Consider the following 23223-nt stretch of genomic DNA (forward strand, 5'->3'; position numbering starts at 1 on the left):
TCATGTGCATAGCATTAAATTATGTGTTTAATAATTAAGTTAGGCTCGGGATTTACGTAGTTTCATCATCACGTTTCTGTGTTCCCGCCAAAAATCTCTAAACCATGGCAAAAAGCAAACGCCAGAAGAAAATGGTTAGAAGAAGATGAAGTTGAAAGATATCTCCATGATGCATCTCCTATCAAATAACAGTTACTTTGTTAGAAAGCTGCAAACAGATACAAATGTGTTTCGGAAAATGGTTTATTTCAACCAAAATGAACACAAGCTTTAGCTGCCAAGACTCCGGTTAAAATCTCAAGTGTAAGAAAGGTACATAGTCGAGAGGACAGCTTAAAAGTCGACGTCCTGGTAAATACAAAGTACCGGTTGCATTTTAAATTAGTAAGAAGTCTAGCTTTTCAACACCATGCGGATTCTGATTGATGATGAAAACAAACCCTTGCGGAGATCTTGCATATTCTAGAAAAACAAGGTTTTGTTTATTATCGTAATACACAAGTCCTAACAGCAATGTTGAATGTTGAATTATTACACAAACTATAATTGCGTGTGATAAACGTACCGCACAAACACATCTTCCCAGTCCCAGTAACTAAAAGTGGATTGGGGGGGGGGCAGGCTAGACTTATCCGAAATTTTGACAAGCCAAAAAAAAAAAAGAATGAAAAGGAAAATCCATTCTCGCCAATCTTTGATTGAAACCCTAATTGAGTTTGGGTGGGGGTGGTTTTGATATAATTACGTTGCGTAGTTTAATTTTAAATCTAAAAGTAGCCACGCAAGTACGTGGCGCCAGTGTTCGGCAAGAGGCATATCCCTGGTAGTGGTTCAAGATAGGGTTAAAATGAAGTATTCAAAGTTAGACAATTGTAATATATTTTCTTCAGAGTATACTAAAAGTGAATAAAATTACAAAAATTTTAAAGGTTTTTAGATTTAAGACCTACAGTAATCCAATAAAAATTCTCTGCCTTTAAAACTGTTTCCTTTTTCTTTTACTGAAGAACAGCGGTAAATCAGTTTTAAAAAATGGGAGGTTGTAAATGCAGATGAAATGGTAATTTTCTCAGAAACTGCACATGAGCTTCAGGAAATGTTAAATACATTACATGTATATACTTATACTTTTGTTTTGGGTCTAACTGTAAATGTACAAAAAACCAAAATTGTCATTTTTAGACACAGAGTTAAAATTCACAATAATGAAAGGTGGCATCAATTGAGATTGTGAATAGCTTTACATATCTTGGCATTTTGTTACGTTTAACAATACACAGAAACATTTGGCGAGCCAAGGGAATTAAGCCATGTTTATTTTGAAGTCAAAAACAAGTCAACTGTACTGAATACAGAAACAATGCTGTCAATTTTTGATACTTATATTGCTAATATATTAAATTATGGCTGTGAGATATGGGGCATGCATGCTGCAAATGATATAGAAAAACACATTTAGAATACATTCAATCTGTGTTTAGTGTGAAGAAGAATACAAACACGGCAATTGCAAAGTCCGAATTGTATTTTGCAGTCCTGTTACAAAATGCTGTATAATGTGTGTGAATTGTTTTGGCACCTGATCAAAATTGGGTTAGTGTAATTAAAAATAAACTTTTTGAATTTGGCCTAGGACATACATGTATATGGCATGAGCAAGAATATATACATTGTGCAACCTATTTTCCTATAATTAGGCAAAGAATCATTAATCGTTTTTTTTTCAACAACTTTTAGAACAGATTAATTCCTCATCTCAATGATATTTTTACATGCACATCTCTTATTTTTAATATGCACACCTCTGATATATGTTATATTGTTCTGCAAAAGAACAACTTCCAATCTTGAAAACTTTAGGAGGGGTTATCCGTACAATAAGGGTACACTTTATGCAATATTTTGCCGAAAATGATTAAGTTCAAAAGCTGGTATTTTTTCCCATAATTATCAGAAATCAAAATCCTAGCAATATGCACACCTCTGATATATGTGCAATTGATCTGCAAATGAACACTGTAGGGGGAGTTATCCGTACAATGAGGGTACCATTTTGGCAGCCGCCCGCCCGGCATTTTAACCATTTAAATAACCGGATTTTTCCGTTGGAAAACTGGTTAAAAATGAAGTTTAAAAAAATAAACATGCCAGCTTGTATTATAACAAGACGCCTAGAAGCCCTGGCGGCCACCTGAGTACCATAGCCCTTAAACTGAAATGACAGAGAGTATCATAGAGAGTTGCATTTTAAGCTTTATTTTGAAGTCTAAACCTTAATCCGAGACTCCTCTGACTGTAAAACCCCGCTTTTATTATTTAATGTTTGACAAACATTCATAAATGAAAATAGTTGGTAGGGTGTTCAAGAGTCGGAGGAATCTCGGATTATCTAATAATATATCTTAGCTCCAGGGGCCAAAAAAAAATTGTAAACTTTTGGTAATAATAGACCTGAATGCCTTTAAGGGTCAATTTTCTCTTATAACTAGACGTTGACCCGTGCGTGCACGAGTTTACATTGCATATGATACCGGGCATTTACAAAATATACATCGAAACACCGTATGTTGTTGACATTTGCATAACCAAACTTCAAGCCTACAACGGGAAAGGCATGCACGACAGTTAAAATGTCTTCCATATAACCGTAATGTAGCAGAAAATTGCAGAATCGCTCCAAAACGATTTTGGAGAAAATTAAGAAAGTTGCATTGAAAATAACAGTCAAACTGTTCCTAACAAACTACTTTGAAGCTGTAAATACATTTCTTCGAAAAGTTTAATTCTATAATTGCAGAATTCAACATATTTCAACAACGTTTTTTACACACCATGTTGACATTCGAAACTCTCGGGATTTTTTTAAATAGTAAATGCACTGTGTTAGAGTTATCTCCCGTATTTTCTTGGATGAACAGACAAAAATTCCAATGAAAATTAACACGCATTTGTTTTACCGTTTCCAAGTTTATCCATGCAAGTGTGATATTGTGGAAAAACAAAAATAAAGAGCTCCCCGTGATTTAGCGTGAATGTAATGCGCATGCACAAGATTGTAAAATCCAAAAAATTCCGATATTTTCTGGAAATATTTGAGGAATTTTCATTGATTATTAATTAGCGAAGCTTGACTGAGAAAAAATAAAAACAAATTGGTAATCTTCAAGTACCAATGATGTTTAAAATATATAAAACAAAAGACAATACTCCTCCGATTTATCGATATTAAAGCTCAAAAATACGAGTCAATTATTTTAATATTGTAGTATAGATATTCCCAGTTTCATTCATGATGCATACAAAATGCATACAGCCTTTTTCTACAAGTATAAAACAAACAAAAACCATATGGAATGGGCAGGGAATTTCACAATTTAACATTATGAACTTAATAACAATACAGTGTCACGATTTTGGTCGAATTTTATCTCTATTTTATATTGTTTACAATGCTTTGGTAATGCAATTCTAATGGTCATCCAAAATGTGAATGTCAGTTGTACTGATGTAAGCTGAATACAGAGCTCACAATTCTGTACTATATATGTAAGCAAGGCTCGTGCCATGTTTGTGTTTACATTGGTGCAATAAACCAGGAAATCTCTTTTTAAGCTTATCTTTCTATATGCTCATTTGTTTTGAACAAACATAACCCCATCTTTGACACTTTTTTGCAAATAGAAATTGCCATGTTTGATTGTCTTATGTTCTGTTTATTCTAGTCACAATACAGTGTTATTTATCTAAGTTTTATATATGCAGGATTGTTCCTTTTGGTTAACAGTATTGTGTTTTTTGTACTTTACATTGTGGCATCTTTATGTTGTATTTTGTACTTTGTCATTTATTATATTATCTAATAAATGACCTTTCTTATTACTTAATTATTGTTTTTAGTTGTATTGTGTCAAACCAAGCACAACCATATCAGTTATCCATAAAAACAGTTCTTCGTGTTTTAAAAATTCATTTTAGGTCTTAACCTGGAATGTTCTTGTCAACATTTATAATGTAAACAATAACATGACCTGAGCTTTGTTTACATAATAAAAGATTGGGATCTTCAGTATCTCGCTTATAATTCGACAACTGACACCCAAGTTTTGTACTCCTAACCGAACAATTACATGAAATGATTTTGGCTTGGTATATTTAAATAACAATAAATTCAAGAAGTTTGATATTAAGCAGTAATACTATTATCTCGGCCCCTTGTTATTGTTCTGTAAAAGATCAAGGCATGTGATATATTCTTCATATCCATTGAAAAGCATTCTGCATTTCACTTTAACATCAATTCCACCAGATCCATTGTTCAAAACCTTGGGTTTACAGAGCGTTTTAAATCAAGAAACATGGTGTACACAATCCAGCCCTAGTAGGTCAGATATCCAGCATCATCTGACACTTCATCACTACCATCATCATTTAATTCAGCATCAGCAAAAACATCGCCTAGATCCGAGTCCCCTATTACGTGTAGTGAAAATAGCTCCAGCAAACATATTTGGAAGGCTGAAGGAGAAGACATATAGGTAAATCTGACGCATGCTAAGAAAGACAAGTTATTAAAATCCCAAAACCATACCGCCTTGCGGAAAGAAATTAGTGCTCAACTTAATGAAACACTCCAATGAATTGTTTCCCCCAAAAAGCAATAACAATTACTGTAGTTTTAAGACGCTGGAAAGAACTTATTGATGGACCAACTGGAGCTCAAATTGAGTATTTTTGGTAGGAAAAACAATTTGACAAAATGTATGGTGCAAAAGAAAGCGCAAAACCACTAGTAACGTTAGACACATTGGAAAATAAATATGAGCAACCCAGACGGAAGAAAAGTACAGTAAAAAGGCGTTGAGACGTACTGGAGAATGCGAGAGGCATAACAAGGAATTCAATTGTTACGTTTATACCCCACCTGTGTTATAATAAATTCCATATTATATGTTGTACATGATTTGTCATCTATATTGTTATCGATTTATGTATTCATCGGGAATATCACCATCATACCATCAATCATTGTTTACGTTGGTATATACAAGTGGGGTAACCTGATTTTCCTCTTGTAGGAAAACTGGTTTAATATATGATGAAATGGCTTACGTAAGTCATCATTACATCCTTATATTTGATGACTATTTGTGTATATCCATTATTTTGATCTTATTAAAACATAATTAACTTAAACACAACGCGAAGTACTTGCACATGTTGCCTGATCCTCCATTTGTGAACATTTTGCGTAACTTCCTGTTTTACTTTTGTATTTCGAGCTGCTTTGTGAGCTTCGCTCTGATTGGTCAATCGGTGTTAGGGAAATCCAATCTGTCAGTTCGATAAAAGTTATTGATTTTCTATTGTCAAGTACGGGTATAAAAGGACAGTCTTGTCCATTTCTCATTGAGTTGTCCAGCAGAACACTCCGCTCAGGTACTGCAAAAACACCTAACTCACTTTCTACAGCTTTTTGGCTACTTTCACTTTCACTGTGAAATTTGATTAAGTCATTCGTTGACTAATTCGGAATTTATTTCCTAAAAGTTTATTTCTGGCAAAGTAATTTATTTTCTCCCTTGGAATAAATATTTTTGAACTATATTTTCTCATAAGAATTATTTAGAACATTTTTGGAGTATTTTTTTCCCACTTTTTGAGAATCAGGCATATTTATTAATATTTCTGAAAAATATTTATTTTCCAACTTTTTCCTTAGAGTTTTTGATATTTATATTTCTGGTGAATATTCAGATTTTCTGATTTGTATTTATTAACAAATTATTCATATTTTGAGAATATTATTATTCAAATTTTTCATATTTTGAGTTTTTCATTTACAACTCGTATTTATAGCCATAGTGGTTATCACATATTGTCATGATTGTTCATCTTGAATCATCGTATCATTTTGTTATATAAATCATTAATTTGCAATTAGTCTTTTGTTGTCACTCTCTGCCAAAAGCACATCCAGTGATTCGAACTGTAGTCTGTAAGGAAGTCATTGTTTCTAGCACATACCTGGTGAACAATCTGTTACACGGCCATATGAACAGCAGATTGTTTACTGGTTTGCAGGAGCGTGCACTTCCTTCCTTACTACACTCTATTACGAAAAATAGATCACCCACACAAGTAAATGTTTTAGCTTATAATCCTTCCCCTTACCTTTATTTACTATGGCATCATTAACAAGTCCTTTCCATGATTTATTTTACATCCGTCAAGTCATAATACTCCTTTTACGATAATTTCTATGCCTTGACCGGACGTCTGTGTATTCTCAAACATGGCGCTAAATCGGGCGGTACCGCTCGATTCGCGCGTGGTCATATTCGGCCCTAGAGACCAAACCCTTTATATACGGCCGTTTTAGACCTAACCGTCACTTCTCACCCACTGTCCATTCCCAACGGTCCTACCCAGGTTTTTCTCTAGATTTTCCAGACCCATTATTGACCCAAAGATTATTATGGAAAATCAGGACCCAAACAGAAAGGTAAATATTACTTACTATCTGTTATAAACCCATATCATCATCATTATGTATTAGCTCGAGACATATCGAGACATGAAAATGAAATTTAAACAAGATATGCATGAAATGAGAGTTAATTTCAACATGCTGAAAAGCAAAATGAAATCTTTCAGAAAGATAATGCTGAATAAGGAAATTGTTCAGTGATAGGGGAAACAATTATCACAGCCCAATTGCTACTTTATCTAGTCCCAATTCCCATACCTACAATGAGTCTAACTGCCCCTCCAATGGTTTATATGGGTCTATACAATGCCCTCTAGCGGTATCTATGCATGACTGCCCAATAAATGAGTTTTCTCACAATAATGGAAACATGTCCCATGTTACCTAACCCCCAAATCCAATGTACCTGTAAAATTGAAAGGTTTTGATGGGTCAGAAGATTTTAATGACTTCCTTGCCCATTTTCAAATCTTGCATGGCTGGGACTATAGAACAAAATCCCTTTTCTTGGATAGTAGTCTTGCTGGTAGCGCCCGAGCTTTGCTAACAGAGTTAAATGAAACACAGAGAATTGATTACAAATCCTTGGTTGACATATAAAACCGGCGTTTCGGATCTCTAAAGAGAGCAGTACCTTTCTGAGCCCAGCTTAAAACTAGGGTATAGGGAAACAATGAAACAATTTCTGAACTAGCTCAGTCTGTCATGAAATTGACCCTGCAAGCATACCCCGCCACTAACCAGAGTGTGTTAAATATCTTAGCCTTAGAACAGTTCATTGATGCCCTTTCTGCCCCTGATATACGCCTCCGCTTACGAGAGGCAAGAGCTTAAGATATTAACGAGGCTGAAATCATTGCTACTCGTATTGAAACCCCCCGAATAGCTGATGCTCAAAGATCTGCTTCCACCCTATCCATGAACCCGATTAAAAGTAATGAATTTGAAAGCATACGGGAAGAATTGTTTGATATCAAAAGAATAGTGATGAGCAATAGGAACCCAAAACCTACTTATACTTCTAGAGGTCCACCCCAAAACCAGAATTAAGCCCCAGGTTCTAATTTCAAATATCAAAGACATCAACCCCAAAGAGTTATGTCCCCTGAACAAAACAGTTTTAGGCAAGATCAAATCCACCCCAGACAATTTGAAAGAAATAGAAATTGGCAAAATAGCCACAGAAACCCTGAAACGAATCGATTCAGATCCAATGGACAGGAAAACCTGCCCGTGTCGAATTCAGGGATCGGAACTCGGCAAATCAGTGGGACAGGCCCCAATCATTCTCAATAAACCACAAATTCCTCCCACAAGATGTTATGCAAAACCCGGAATCTGAGATATTGATTGATGTATCAAAGACAAATGATGTTCAAGAAAATGAAATTATTTACCCCCAGCCTAACTCAATAAAATCTAAAGAAATCTTAGTGGAAGATATTAAGGGGTTAAATGAACAAAATGAATAAATTTTTGTAAAAGGGAGAATTGAAGACGTAGAAACAAGAATGTTAGTAGATACAGGTGCCAGTGTTATTATCATTAGTTGCCAATTTTACCAAACCTTAAAGGGCAATGAAAAACCTCAAATTAACCTAGTACCCATTAAACTTGTATCTGCGAGTGGGAACCCCATTTCAGTCCAGGGAGAATGTTTTATTGAACTTTTGATTGAAAATTTTAAAACAACCCAAACAGTCATAGTGGCAGATATTAATACTCCATGTATTTTAGGGCTAGATTTTTTTAGTAAAAAATCATGTGATCTCTACCTTCAGAAGATGAAGTTAAAGATTCAGGGCCTAGAAATAGCTTGCTTTAATAAATCTGATACAGAGGTTTTTTGTTGCAAGATAAGTCTTGCTGAGGTTATAATTATCCCTCCCCATTGTGAATATGTAGACACAGCGAGGATTACAAATCCTCTATTTGAATCTAAAATTGGTTTGATTGAACCCTTAAATAAGTTTGTCCAGAAACATAAAATATTGATACTCACAATCATTACTCGGGTGCATAGAACAGAGATTCCAGTACGATATTTGAATATGAAAGATGAGAGTGTGAAGTTATATGAGAACACCAAAATTGCCACTTTACAAAATGTTGAAGTTGTAGAAATACCTGAAGACCCCATCCAAACTTTTGCCCTCAATTCCATTCATTCAAACGATTTGCCCTTATTACCTATATATTTGAAGAATATCTTGGAAAAACTCCCTAATGAACTAACCCAAGAGCAAAGACAAAAGTTAGAATCTTTGCTACTAGAGTATCAAAGTAGTTTCTCTGCATCATCAACTGACAAAGGCTTAACAGACTTAGTTGAGCATAAAATAAACACCGGCCATGTCCCTCCTATAAAACAACCCCCACGTAAAACTCCCTTTGGCTAAAATGCAAGAAAAATTGAAAATGAAATAAATGACATGTTGGAGAAAGGTGTCATAGAAACCTCAAATAGCCCATGGAGCTCCCCAATTGTGTTGGTTAGAAAGAAGATGGGTCAATCAGATTCTGTATTGACTACAGTTAATTAAATGATCTAACCCTCAAAGACAGCTAACCCATACCAAGAATTGATACAACCCTTGATGCCCTATCAGGATCAAAATGGTTGTCCATCATCGAACTAAAAAGTGGTTACTGGCAAGTCAAAATTGCCCCTGAAGACAAGCCAAAAAATGCTTTCTCCATACCCGGAGGAGGTCACTGGCAATTCCTGAATATGCCCTTCGGACTGTGTAATGTAGGTGCAACTTTTGAGCGACTCATGGAAAAGGTCCTCTCAAACTTCTCGTGAAAGATATGTATGGTCTATTAAGATGATATCATCATCCTGTCAAAAACATTTGAGGAGCACATTGAAAATCTAAGACAAGTATTTGAAAGGTTAAAATCCCCCAATCTGAAAATAAATCTTTAAAAATGTTGCATCTTACAGAAACAAGTGTCTTTCCTTGGACATGTTGTTAGTGAAAACGCCATATCCACGGACCCCTCAAAACTTGAATCAATCAAAAACTGGCCAGTCCCTAAAACTGTTAAAGATATCCGAAGTTTCCTAGGGTCATGTTCATACTATAGAAAGTTTGTCCCAAAATTTGCAGATATTGCCAGAACTCTCCATAAACTCACAGAGTCTAAAGCAGAATTTTTATGGAATAGTGACTGCCAACAAGCCTTTGATAAACTGAAACGAGCCCTCGCTAGCTCTCCCATCCTTTCTTACCCAAACAATGAAGGATTATTCATCCTTGACACCGATGCCTCCAATAGCGGCTAAGGTGCAGTTTATCCCAAGTACAGAACGACACTGAGAAAGTGATAAGTTATTACAGTAAGACCTTTAGTGCATCTGAACGGCGTTATTGCGTAACCCGTCGAGAATTATTGACAATTGTCAACACATAAAAAATTTCCATCATTATCTTTATGGACGAAAATTTAAGGTTCGGACAGATCACGGTTCTTTATCCTGGCGCCTAAATTTTAGGAGCCCAGAAGGTCAGATTGCAAGATGGTTTGAGTTTCTTTCACAGTATGTGAACATAGAACTGGTCGAATCCATAACAATGCTGTTGCTCTGTCTCGCAGACCCTGTCCCAGAAATTGTAGTCACTGCAATAAGACAGAAGAGAAATCGAGTTAGTCCATAACACTCCCCATATCTGTTGTGACAACAAGGTCATGTAAAGACCCAGTTCCTAATAAAGAGGATCACATTGTTGATCCTACCCAAGTCACTGACCCAACAGATGTCAAACTAGCCCAAGATAAAGATCCTATCCTTTGTACAGTCAAAGAATGGATAATGAATAAAGAAAGACCTAAATTGGAGCAAATACCACACCTCAGTGAAGTTCTTAAATATTATTGGGTGCGATATGACTCCTTCAAAATTATGCAAGATATTCTCTATCATAAATGGGAAGATACCCAAATGAAATATCAAATAGTGTTTCTGGAGTCTCTGAGAACTCTAGTCCTAAAACAACTACATAATGGTATTACTGGAGGTCACCTTGGTGTCAAAAAGACTTTATCCAAAACAAGCATTCTGAGAGTATTGCATAAGCAATACACGTCCCCTACCGGTTTGTATTATTCTATGAAAGCTTCCAAGCACATAACTATTTCAGAGCTATTGTAAACGAGATGTCATGCTTTAATCAGAGATAGAAGAACAGAGGAAATGAAAACTATATAGTTGATATAGAAATCAAATACAAAATAGGTAAAATAATACTCTCTATTTCATCTCCTGTAATTTCACCTAGTCTGTCCTGTATTCGCTGGTAAAAATTTGTGAAAACGATGCACTGTTATGCACAATATCATTTCTTACCGTCTTCTGTACCCCGAATCAAACCAAACAGTTAAACAGCCCAACCCGACAACGAACCCGATTGTAATAATACAAAAAAAACCTGCCGATTAAATTTACAACACAATGTTTAACACTATTTTACAGACTTTATTTGTTTGTTAGAAATGATAAAAGGAATGGTACAAGTAACGCACGATATTATTACTGACTACATACTGGCCTCGTTTATTCAATACACTCCGAACCCGATAACGAACCCGAACATTAAAAAATTGGAATATAAAAAATTAATTTTCTCGAAAATATGTCAATCAGACGCTACAAAAGTGTAAACTTGATCTGAAGTTTGACATTTTGAAGCTGTTCAGCAAGTTTCATATTATTCCTCAAATGCATAAAGAAAATAAGTGTGGAAAACTGAAGTGGGACAGACGGACGGACAGACAGACGGACGGACTGACGGACGCAGAGGAAAGCTATAGTCCCCTCCGGTGAAACCGGTAGGGAACTAATAAGAGACAGATATTTCTGGCATCACATGTCAAAAGATGTTCAAGAGTTCTGTAAGCAATACGACATATGTGAGTCACGAAAATCCCCAAATAAGCTACTCAACGCACCATTACAAAAATATGTAGTGGGAGCCCCTTAGAACGGTTGGCTATTGACATCATGGGACCTCTTCCCCTCAACAAGAAAAAGAACAGCTAACTTATGGTAGTTGGGGACTATTTTACAAAATGGATTGATGCCATTCCCATCAAGAATCAAAAAACCCATACAATTGTCCAGAAACGTTTTACCATACTTGGAGTCCATTTGGAAATTCATTCAGATCAAGTAAGGTCCTTCGAGTCGACAATATTCGAAGAAATGTGCCAAATCCTGGGGATATAAAAGACACTAACCACCCCTTATAGGCCCCAATCAGACGGCATGACTGATAGAGCCAACAGAACAAAATATGCTCGCAACATTCGTTGATCAAAATCAACAAAACTGGGATGATATCATACTCTAATTGATGATGGCATATCGTTCCTCTGTACACGAGTCTACAGGCGTCATTCCTGCTGAATTGGTCTTTGGACGTCCCATCAATCTCCCCATTGATCTAATCCTTGGTACCCCCACTCCTGAAATAAATGAAACATATGCTTCAGAATATTCAGAGCAACTTCGAAAGAAAATTAAAGCAATTTATAGTTTTGCCAGGAATAAATTACAAATATCCTCTAAAAATTTGGTTAAAGAGTATAGCAGAAAGATACGCTATAACAAGTACACTGTTGGTGACCTTGTCTGGTTTCATTCCCCCAAATACCCTTTACATGGTCGAGAATTGGGTAGACCTTGCACAGGACCATTCACTGTCGTTAAGAGACTGAATGATGTGAAGCAAATAAAATAAAGAAAACCCCAAAACAAAAACCCAAAACAGTGCACCATAATCTGTTGAAACCTTACCAAGGTGTACAAAACCCCCATAAACTCTGTGATGATTGTGCTCGCCCACTACACTTAACCAAATTTCTAATGCTCCCTTTCATTAAGACTTTTTTTTCCATTTTTTTAATAGGTGCAGAAGTACAAGTGTGGCATGTGCGACTCAGAATTTGCCTTACCTAGCCATTGCGAAAGACACATGACAGCTGCCCATTCCGGTTTCAGCCATCTATGTTCGAGCTGCAGTTTAGTTTTTGCTAGGAAAGATTCCAAGCATGAATGCAAAAACCATTCGTTACAAATTGTGAAGAGGTCATCTCGTACCTTTACTGGGGAGGAAGCCACTGAGCTCGAGAATTTCCAGAAATCCAGATCAAAATTTTGCATCCCATTCATGAAATCCTTACCACCCAGCAATTACAGTTTATTCCATAAATCAGCCAACCAAAAGAGCCATTCTTACAGAACCCTTGATCCCAAAAAAAGAAGAGGAGATATTCTCCAAGACGTCAGATCCCTGCCCTTATGGAATTAGAACTTTCAATATCAAATACAGTTACTGTAATATCATCTCAGGAAGATAAGGATGTGTAACCCACGCCTTTTTCCTCGTCTTCCCCTCAAAATGGGCCATGGGGAAATGATCATACCACCGTGCCAGTCGACCAACCTGAATCTCTCCCTGAACTCCCAGTAGATTGTGAAGACAAGCAGGAAGAATCCAATCCTCTGGAAAAGTTAGCCAAGGAGAATCAACGGAATCGAGACAGAACGACGAAATCTCACTCCTAACTGTCGGCATAATTGATCAGGACGAATCACCCAGCACCCATTATGATAGATCAAACCAACCCAAAGCTGTTGTCAAGCCACAAAAGGCCCCAAGCCACAAAAGGCCCCGTCATTGGAAACTCCGGTACCAACAATGGACAAAAAGGCAGTTAAAGTAAATCCACCCTCCTGTGACGTCATACATTTTACATAAACCATGAATTCATTAAAATTCTTGCCAGTAGATTTGTAATTTCTAATTTATCATAGGTGCACATCAAAAACTCAAATCATTGTTTACTTGGATATATTTAATAAGCGTTTTTCATCCTTATATTCGACATTATTCAATAATGACAAAGGGAAATAACTCTTTTCTACTTTTCTCTAAGTGATATATCTAAATGCTATAATTTTTCTAATGTGAACAATTTTTTTCTTTTTTTTTTTATTAAGTTTAGTTTTCTGACATAGTAAGCAATAAAATTTAAATAGACAAACAAGTATCCATCCACTTATATTTAATTTTTAAACAAAAAAAGTGTGATCTTCAGATGATAATTTCAGCCTTTGGTTTTTATTACCTTACATCTTAAATAGTATGGATACATATATATTTTATTTACTTTTTGATGAAATTCAAGTCCAATAAGTTAAAAAAAAAGTTAAGTTTTTAACTTTGAACCCATGATTTTATGGGTACGGAGTTACCTTAAAATGCTAGCATTCCAATCTCAACAACAAGAACTTGTGACCCTCAATGTTGGTGTAATATTATTTCAAACCACCAAGACCACTCTCCACGCGGATCCTTCTTCGATTTTGGCATGTATAACATCAAGCTGTAAGCATGGACCATCAGACAAGAATTTTGACTTTTTTTCTTGACAGAAACCCAAAGCATTATGGATTTATCCTGACTATCTGTGAAACATCTGCAAGATCATCCCTTCCGCCCTTCCACGCGAAGTTTCCACACTCAACGAGATCCGCAACGAAGCCAAATTCCTGGAACTTGACGAACTAAGTAAGACACTTGAAGTAAATGGAATTTTCTAAATTGTGTGCGCGACCGAGTCTATCTGATTTCGGGGAAATCTCCTTAAAGACTGTGTGGATGCATTATTCACAAATGGACTGATAATACCTATAAAACATTTAGTGATTATTTGTATGATTATAAAAAAAGTAAAGGTATGTCTTGAACTGTATTATTGTTTTATCAATGTTTTCATGTTCATTTACAGATATATATTATCATACTCATTGAATTGAATGTATTGTTTTTATATAACTTGTTACATTATTGCTTATTGTATAAAATGTTGTTCTGTGAAATTGATATACGTGATATTCCCTTAACCTTGTTGTTATATATGTCATTCGGGACGAATGTTCCGAAGAAGGGGGGCTCTGTTACGTTTATACCCCCATCTGTGTTATAATAAATTCCATATTATATGTTGTACATGATTTGTCATCTATATTGTTATCGATTAATGTATTCATCGGGAATATCACCATCATACCATAAATCATTGTTTACGTTGGTATATAAGTGGGGTAACCTGAATTTCCTCTATTACGAAAAATAGATCACCCACACAATTATATGTTTTAGCTTATAATCCTTCCCCTTACCTTTATTTACTATGGCATCATTAACAAGTCCTTTCCATGATTTATTTTACATCCGTCAAGTCATAATACTCCTTTTACGATAATTTCTATTCCTTGGCCGAATGTCTGTGTACTCTCAAACATGGCGCTAAATCGGGCGGTACCGCTCGATTCGCGCGTGGTCATATTCGGCCCTAGAGACCAAACCCTTTATATACGGCCGTTTTAGACCTAACGTCACTTTTCACCCCCTGTCTATCCCCAACGATCCAACCCAGATTTTTCTCTAGATTTTCGAGACCCATTATTGACCCAAAGATTATTACGGAAAATCAGGACCCAAACAAAAAGGTAAATATTACTTACTATCTGTTATAAACCCATTTCATCATCATTATGTATTAGCTTGAATTTGATGCCATTTGCCCAACTCCCAGTAATTAATTCTGTAAATTCATACCTTTTGGTGACCCATAAAGACCAGTACTCCTTTATATTATATATCCGTGTACCCATAGACCTGTATACCTTTATATATATCTGGATGACCCATAATTTATCATCTAATTGTTATTTTTTGTTGCTTTATATTGAACTCTTAATAAATGTTATAAATTTGAATCCTGACTTTGTATTTTGTCTGGGTAGAATTCAGAAACAAGAGACCCACAAAAGTATTCATTGTAACAAACTCTAAAAGAGGTTGAAACGTTACACAATTACCAAATGGTACAGAGACACATGCACGGATGAAAGACTAGACATAATTTTTAATCTCTGTGAATAAAAATTGAAACAAAGCAAAGCTTCAATAAATATGTTTATTTTTTAATATTGTTTTCATTTACGCACATTTAACTAAAAATAAATAATTTGAAATTTTAGTTGAACACTTTAGTCAATTGACGAGTTGATGTGCAGACATTGATTCCAGATGAACTTTTGTGATAAACAATCTGTTCTGGGGTTTTCTTGTACATATCAAGACAAGAATTATTGCATATTGGTTAAAATTATCCATGTAAAACAGTTAAAATATTGTTACATAATGTATAGTTTACTTTATGCTAAATATATAAATGGTAAAGAATTCAAATGGCTAAAGAACTTAAAATCAATTTTAGATGTAAGTGGATATAGTAATATTTGGATGATTAATAAAGTAGTTAATGGTGACTGGCTAATTAAAAGTTTAAAACAAAGCTAACAGATCAAGTTCAACAAAACTGGGAATCAATCTGCAATAATTCATCAAAAGGTGTTATATAAGTTGTTGACTAATTTAGACTTTAGATGCCAACCATAAATTCATAAGTATTGTTAACGAGAAGGCTAAACCTCTTGGTTATTAATTCCTATTTATTTATCTAGTACATAAACAAGAGATGTTTGTGAAACACTAATGCCCCCCTCGCTTGGAAACATCCACAAAGAAAATGAACGTAAAATGTAAATTTTTGGAATTTTTCTAAGTTCAAGGGGCATAACTCTGTCGGAAATTGCTCCATCATACGTAAAATCAAACTTGACCTAGTTATTATTAGTCCCCTACCGGTTTCACCGGAGGGGACTATAGCTTTCCTCTGCGTCCGTCAGTCCGTCCGTCTGTGTGTCCCACTTCAGTTTTCCACACTTTTTTTATGCATTTGAGGAGTAATATGAAACTTACTGAACAGCTTCAAAATGTCAAACTACAGATCAAGTTTACACTTTTATAGCGTTTGGTTGACATATTTTCGAGAAAATTAATTTTTTATTTAATGTTCGGGTTCGTTATCAGGTTCGGTGTGTATTGAACAAACGAGGCCAGTGTGAAGTTAGAAATAATATCGTGCGTTACTTGTACCATTCCTTTTATCATTTCTAACAAACATATCAATTCTGTAAAAGAGTGCCAAACATTGTGTTGTATATTTAATCGGCAGGTTTTTTTTTGTATTATAACAATCGGGTTCGTTGTCGGGTACAGCTGTTTAACTGATTGGTTTGATTCGGGATACAGAAGACGGTAAGAAATGATATTGTGCATAACAGTGCATCGTTTTCACAAATTTTTACCGGCGAATACTTAATGGACTTGGCGAAATTACATGAGATAAAATAAGGAGTGTTATTATACTGACTTTGTATTTAACTTCTATATCAACTATAACGTTATAGTTTTAATTTCCTCAGAGTTTGTTCTTTTATCTCTGATTAAGGCATGACATCTCCCTTACAATAGTTCTGAAATAGTGCTTGGAAGCTTTCTAAGAATAATACAAACCGGTAGGGGACGTGTATTGCTTTTGCAATACTCTCAGAATGCTTGTTGAGATAAACCTGCATACCAAATTTCATATTAATAAGTGCACCATCTGGGAAGAAAACGAGCGGAAACTGCAAATAACTCGAATTTTTCTAAGTCCAAGGGCCATAACTCTGTCGAATATTGCTCGATCGTACCCAATATCGAACTTGACCTAGATATTATCGTGATAAACCTGTATACCAAATTGCATTTCAATATTTTTATCCTTTGCAAAGAAAATGAACGGAAACTGTTGGTGGACCGACCGACAGCAGCAAAGCAATATGCCCTCCCTTCTTCGAAGGAGGGCATAACAAATTGTACATATTCACTACATATATATTTTGTAGACAACCATTATAATTGTTCTTTTTTTCTTCTACTCACGCATAAAGTGTTGAAACTGTTAAATTGTATTACAGAATACTTTCTATAGTGCCAAATAGCAATGTGTTGAAGTTTTGATACTCATTTTACAATGTTTTGATCATGAATGGAATAATAACAAAATGTTTATTTAAGCTGTTCATTTTGTTTATCCTGAAGGCATAGACACAAACATATTTTTTCCTTTGTATTGAATTAAATATAAATAATGAGTGGTCATGCTTTTTGTTGTTGATGGTTGTAACTTTTAATATTGCATTTGACACAGAAATATATTAAAATTTCAATTTGCTTATTTTACAGCAATAGCGTACACATGTATGCAAAATACCTTGGTAAAATTGGTAATTTGCTTTTCTTCTGTTTAGTTTTAACCCTACAAAAAGATACATCATCTGGCGTTTATTCAAAAATCAGTGTACACATAGCACACATCAGTATTTTTGGCTAGCCAATATTTACTTTATTGCCGTATAAAGGGTTATTTTCGCCCTTTATTTAATTCGCCATTCTACATTTGCACAACGATTTCGCCACATCTTAAATTCACCAAGAGATAACTTGGAACTTAAAAGGGGCATGGTCACGATTTTGGTCAAAAATTATTTTTCCGATTTTAATAATACCATGCTGCAGAAAGGCAGTTTTAATATGCAACAGAAATTTGACTCATTTGTTGAGTTATAAGCGAGTAACAGGGATTGAAATTCTTCGGTATGTAAACAAAGCTTTTGTTTACATTTTGAATGTTGAATTAAAAATTCCAGTTTTAGACTTCAAATGCATTCGTTAATCGTTAGGAACTGTTTATTTATGCTTAAAATGAATAAGAAGACAAATCAGCTTGAAAAAGATTTTATTGGTATATTGAACCTATGTAAACAAAAACAGGCAGGCGAGCGGCTGCCGAAGGGGTACCCTTCTTGTACGGATAACTCCTCCTACAGTTTCAAGATAGGAAAATGTTGTTTTGCAGATCTTTTGTACATGTATCTAAGGTGTGCATATTGTTAGGAGTTTGATTTCTGATAATTTATGAAAAAAATACCACCTGTTGAACTTAGTTATTTTTTGGCTAAATATTGCATATAGGGTACCCCCTATTGTACTGAAAACCCCTCCTACAATTTTCAAGATATGAAGTTATTTTGCAGATCAGTTGTACATATATCAGAGGTGTGCATTTTGCTAGAATTTTGATATATTTTGCTTGGCTTAATATAGGATACTTTCGAGATTTGATGGTAAGCAAATCAATATTTTGAATTAAAAATCCCACCAAATTTTGATTCATCTTGTTTAGCAGTGAATCTTACATCTCATCATGCAGAGAATGTACACAAAACCCTACAGCTTATTTCGTAGCAATATAGTATGGGTCGGTGGAAGATTATTCTTTGGGACCCGAAATGTTGTGATAGAGTATGAAAAACTTAACGAAAAAGCAGTATTATACTTTCTAGACTAGAAACTAATGAATTCTGACCAACAGGTTCTTTAACGATTATATAGTAAAGGTAGAAAAGCTCTCAATCCTAAAATTGAACTTTAGCTTTACACTACAACAGGTGGGGGAAACCAATGTTCTATCTTGGATATTTATGCAGAAAAATTGTTAATTAATAAAACTAACGTTTAAGAATCCAGATGATTAGTTTAATAGCAATGGGAAACACTTACACAAGATTGGTTGACGTTCATAAGCAATGGGATACGTATACAAAAAAATTGTGTTCACCTTTCGTTGGAAAAATTAGATTAATACGTAGCAATAAAAACATCTAAACACTAACGCGTTTTAAATAATCAACTTTTTTTTCTCAAAATATACTCTTTTTTTTTCATTATCATAATTCATAAAAGAAACTTTGGTAAAAACTGAGTGACTTCTCTTGACCTTTGTCTTCTTCTCTTGGCATTCAATGTACATTTTTAAGAACTTGTGTCTAAACCTTTTCTACATTGTCTATAAATTAAATAGGTTCTATTAGGTTGCAACATTGAGAAGTTGTAAATCTAAGAAAGCTAGTTTTTAAATAAACGGATTGACCTCTCACTCCTAAAAATGCAAAACTCAGGACCAAACGAAAACACTTTTTTTTCTCCTCCTTTACTGACAAAATCACATTAGACTAGAACATTTTAAGTCGATCCATATAACCCATTTGAAGCAGTGTTTTGAGTAAGCCTGACAGCCCTGAACGTTCTCAAAAACCGCTGCACCAACATTGCCAAATACTGATATAAAAGGTTTATATATATATATAAAATCTGGCTCGTTAATCTGAATAACAAAAACGAGAAATCCGAGAACAATACATTATCCACCTAATTTCCAGCAAACTTGCTGAATGGGGTTGTTTAAGCACATCTTTCATGAAGATTCACCAAATTCCTGATTCCCCAAAATAAATCCCGCTTATTGTTCATACAATAAATTTCATTTTAATATTTTGTGGACAGCTTATTTCATACGACTAAAACGAATTTATGCTTAACTTAAAACAGAGCAATTCGTGATTTAATCAAGGGTACAGCATTAAATCACGTGTTTAAGAAGTTGGGTTCGGGATAAAGGTAATCTTAAACAAATCTCGCTTCTTATTTCCCGCCAAAAAGCTCCAAACCATGGCCAAGTGCAAACGCGGGTTAGAAGAAGATGAAGTTGAAGGATGTCTCCACGGACTATCTTCCATCTTATTACAGTTACTTTTGTTGGAAAGCTGCAAACGGATACAGATGTTTCCAAAAATGGTTACTTCGGCCAAACTAAACAACTGTCCTTTCACGAAGCAACAGCCGCCAAGACCCCGATTAAAATCTCAAATATAAGAAAGGTACGGAGTCGAGAAGACAGCTCAAACGTCAACGTCCTGGTAAATGCAAAGTCTGAGTTAAATGTAGTAAGAATTCTAACGTTTCAATACCATGCGGATGATAGAATTGATGTTGGCAACAAAAACCTTGCGGATATATTGCACATTCCAAATAAAACAAAAAACAACAGAAGGTACTTGTGTTTTGTTAATAACCGTAATGCACAAGTTTTAACAGAAATGTTGAATTTTCACCCAAGCTTTTTCATGTGATAAGAATACCATACATGCACAGATTCACAGCAATTAAAAGTAGGAGCTAAAGAAGGGGGGGGTAGACTTATCCGAGATCTTGACAAGCAAAAAAGAGAAATAGTTAACATTGTTTTCCTTTTTTAAAAACAATTTTACCAAAAATACATATACCAATGAAAATGATGAAAGGGGATATGATTTCTTCATTGAAACTTTATCTATTTTTAACCCAAAAAGTTCATAAGAACATAATCAATTTTCTTACGCAGATATACGCGACTTTGACATCGTGTTTAATAGTGTCTAAATATGAGTAATGCTATGGCAAATAAAAAATAACCCTGTGTACATTTTGTTCAATATTAGGTCTGAAGTTTTTTTGGGTTTACAATCGATGCATAACATGCGGGTTAAATAAACCAAAACATTCGGGGGACGAAACCATACGGTTTCCTTCACTAAACATTCCTATGAATGATGCATTTTGTTTTTTGGTATGCCCATAAATAAATTATTTTTATTTAATTTTAATATTTCTAATTTGGAAGGGAGACAGATTCTGCTGGTGTCAATAGGCGAAAGTTTGTAACTTTCTAAGATAATTGGTTTGTATGGAAAATTATTTGATATCATAATAGCAAATAAAAAAAAAACTTCCCATGCAGCTTTAATGAGTTTGAATTTTTTTTTATTGCAGGTTAGTATTAGTACAACGTCCTTGAAGTAGAAGAAGTAGACGTGGGGGTTGCAGAAACAAGATATTCTCATAGTCGATTTAACAGCGACAATGAAGATGTCTCTGTGGGATAATTTGGATAAGCTGGAAATACAATAGTCTTTTTAAAATCAAATAACCCTACACACTTGCTCAACAATGTAAAATTCCAACTTCTGATAAGGATACAACTGCAAAAAAAAACAAGAAATCTGTGATCTAATGCTCACTAGTAAAACCTCCGCTCTGCTGTGAAGAAACAAAGAGTGTGTTAAATTTCTTACATCTGTGAATAAAAGTTAAAATAAAGATCCCACCATAGGGCTTGCCTAAACAAAGCACCGGCAATAACTAGTTGCAGAGAAAAATGTGACAAATTTTTGTTAGGCTGTTTAAAATTAATTCTACGTTTAACGTAACATGAAAATTTAAAACCTACGAGGGAGGGAGGAAAAAAATAAACAAACAAAAATTTCAAACAAGTGTGTATTTATTGAAAGTCACCCATTCAGTTATCAATACATCAACACTGTCATATAATACATATGGTAAGATTCAGTCCATGTTAATTTTTGCATTTTCAAAGCATATACTTTTGTGTAATTTCTGTTTATATCCTTTCTGTGGGTACATCATGTATACTGGACGAGAAAAGGAGTGACTTGCAAGCACATCAAGTGGTTCATCCAATGGATTTACATCAACAAAGCAACCAAAGGGAAAACTTTTTCATATCAGGGAAAATGTTGCACAACACATGAGATTCACAGATTATCTACAATCAAAATAATGATATTATTTCATACATTTTCACAATGACACATTTTAAAATTTAACTTATCAGAGTTGTGTTGTAAGATTCACTGTACCTACTTCTAAGAACTCAAGACAGGGTTCTTGAAATAACTGCCACCCTACAAGTGTATTCCACAAGTGTACTCCGTTCTTCCACTTTAGTTGGGCCTCCTGTTAGTTTCTTCCTATTATATATTGTGAAAGAATGAATTATTATTCCTGAACATGTTATTAAAAATGTAGGTACATTTCAAATGAAAGGGATTTGCAGTCATTATCATGTCAAAACTCTTATCTAAATCAGTATATTATGCTGACTTAATGCATTGCTTCACTTTAAGGTATATACATCCACAATTATTATATATTTAAAACCAAATATTGGTAGTTCGAACACTGAAATCTTTGTATGATTTTATAGGGTCATTCACCTCTGAAATTGAACAAAAGTTAAAAAGGAAAAAAATTATCACATCTTGGATCTAATATTGAAGTCTATGGAGAAAGGTAATTTTTTAAACTCTTTTTATATCTTTTCAGTAAAGCGGTGGTAAGAAATTGCTTAAGCTTTCCCCTTCTTAAAAAAAATGCAAAAATAACTTAACCGTTTTTGTTAAACAAGATGGGTAGTCATTTCACTTGTTGATGGAACACTTAAAAAAATATATACAACAAACCTCGTTTTTGCCTTTTTGAGCGGAAGTTGGTTCAGCATGGTTCAGGCTCTGTGACTTGACAACCGACATTAAACAATCTCGAATAAGATTTTTACTGCCAACTTCGATCATGTGTTTGTCTGACCCATTATTGTTGGGTTTTTTTTTACTTTGATAGTGGCGTGGACTCTCATGTTCTTCGTAATTCGTATTGTGAAAACTGAATACCTCAATGCTGTCTTTGAGCATGTTTTTCTCTCATACAGGATGTAGAATTCAGTCGCTAAATTAAAACCCAAACCGGAACGACTTTTTCAAATCCGGATTTGTTTGTTTTTTCAAAACGACGATTTCGCCGAAACCTACGCGCGCGGGTTACGTTAAACGTAGAATTAATTTTAAACAGCCTTACGGACAGACATACAGACACTCAAGAGTAAAACAATATACCGTCGTCTCTTTCGACAACTGCCGCAAAAAAGCCACCTTGGACCAAACAACGATAATTTTACGTTGTAGCTTTGTGTCATGAAACAAAAAGTCTCTAGTACATGTTACATTACTACACTCCATGAAAATCTCAACATCACAGCTGATGACAAAGCTGAAAAAGCTTGCCACTTTCCATGCACAGCTTACCACTTTTTTATAA

The 23223-nt window shown here is 34.8% G+C and overlaps 1 long non-coding RNA gene and 1 pseudogene across 1 annotated transcript; one reads left to right on the plus strand and one right to left on the minus strand.

Annotated features, from left to right (window-relative positions):
• LOC128192216 (uncharacterized) lies at positions 1 to 23223 on the plus strand (annotated as a pseudogene).
• On the minus strand, positions 21513 to 22973 carry LOC128183441 (uncharacterized). Its single transcript, XR_008243601.1, has 3 exons — positions 22593 to 22973; positions 21994 to 22100; positions 21513 to 21895 (listed from the first exon to the last, which is right to left on the minus strand). It is a non-coding gene; the product is annotated as an uncharacterized LOC128183441 (long non-coding RNA).

The sequence above is a fragment of the Crassostrea angulata genome, chromosome 1 (genome assembly GCF_025612915.1).
Source record: "Crassostrea angulata isolate pt1a10 chromosome 1, ASM2561291v2, whole genome shotgun sequence".
NCBI lineage: Eukaryota > Metazoa > Mollusca > Bivalvia > Ostreida > Ostreidae > Magallana > Magallana angulata.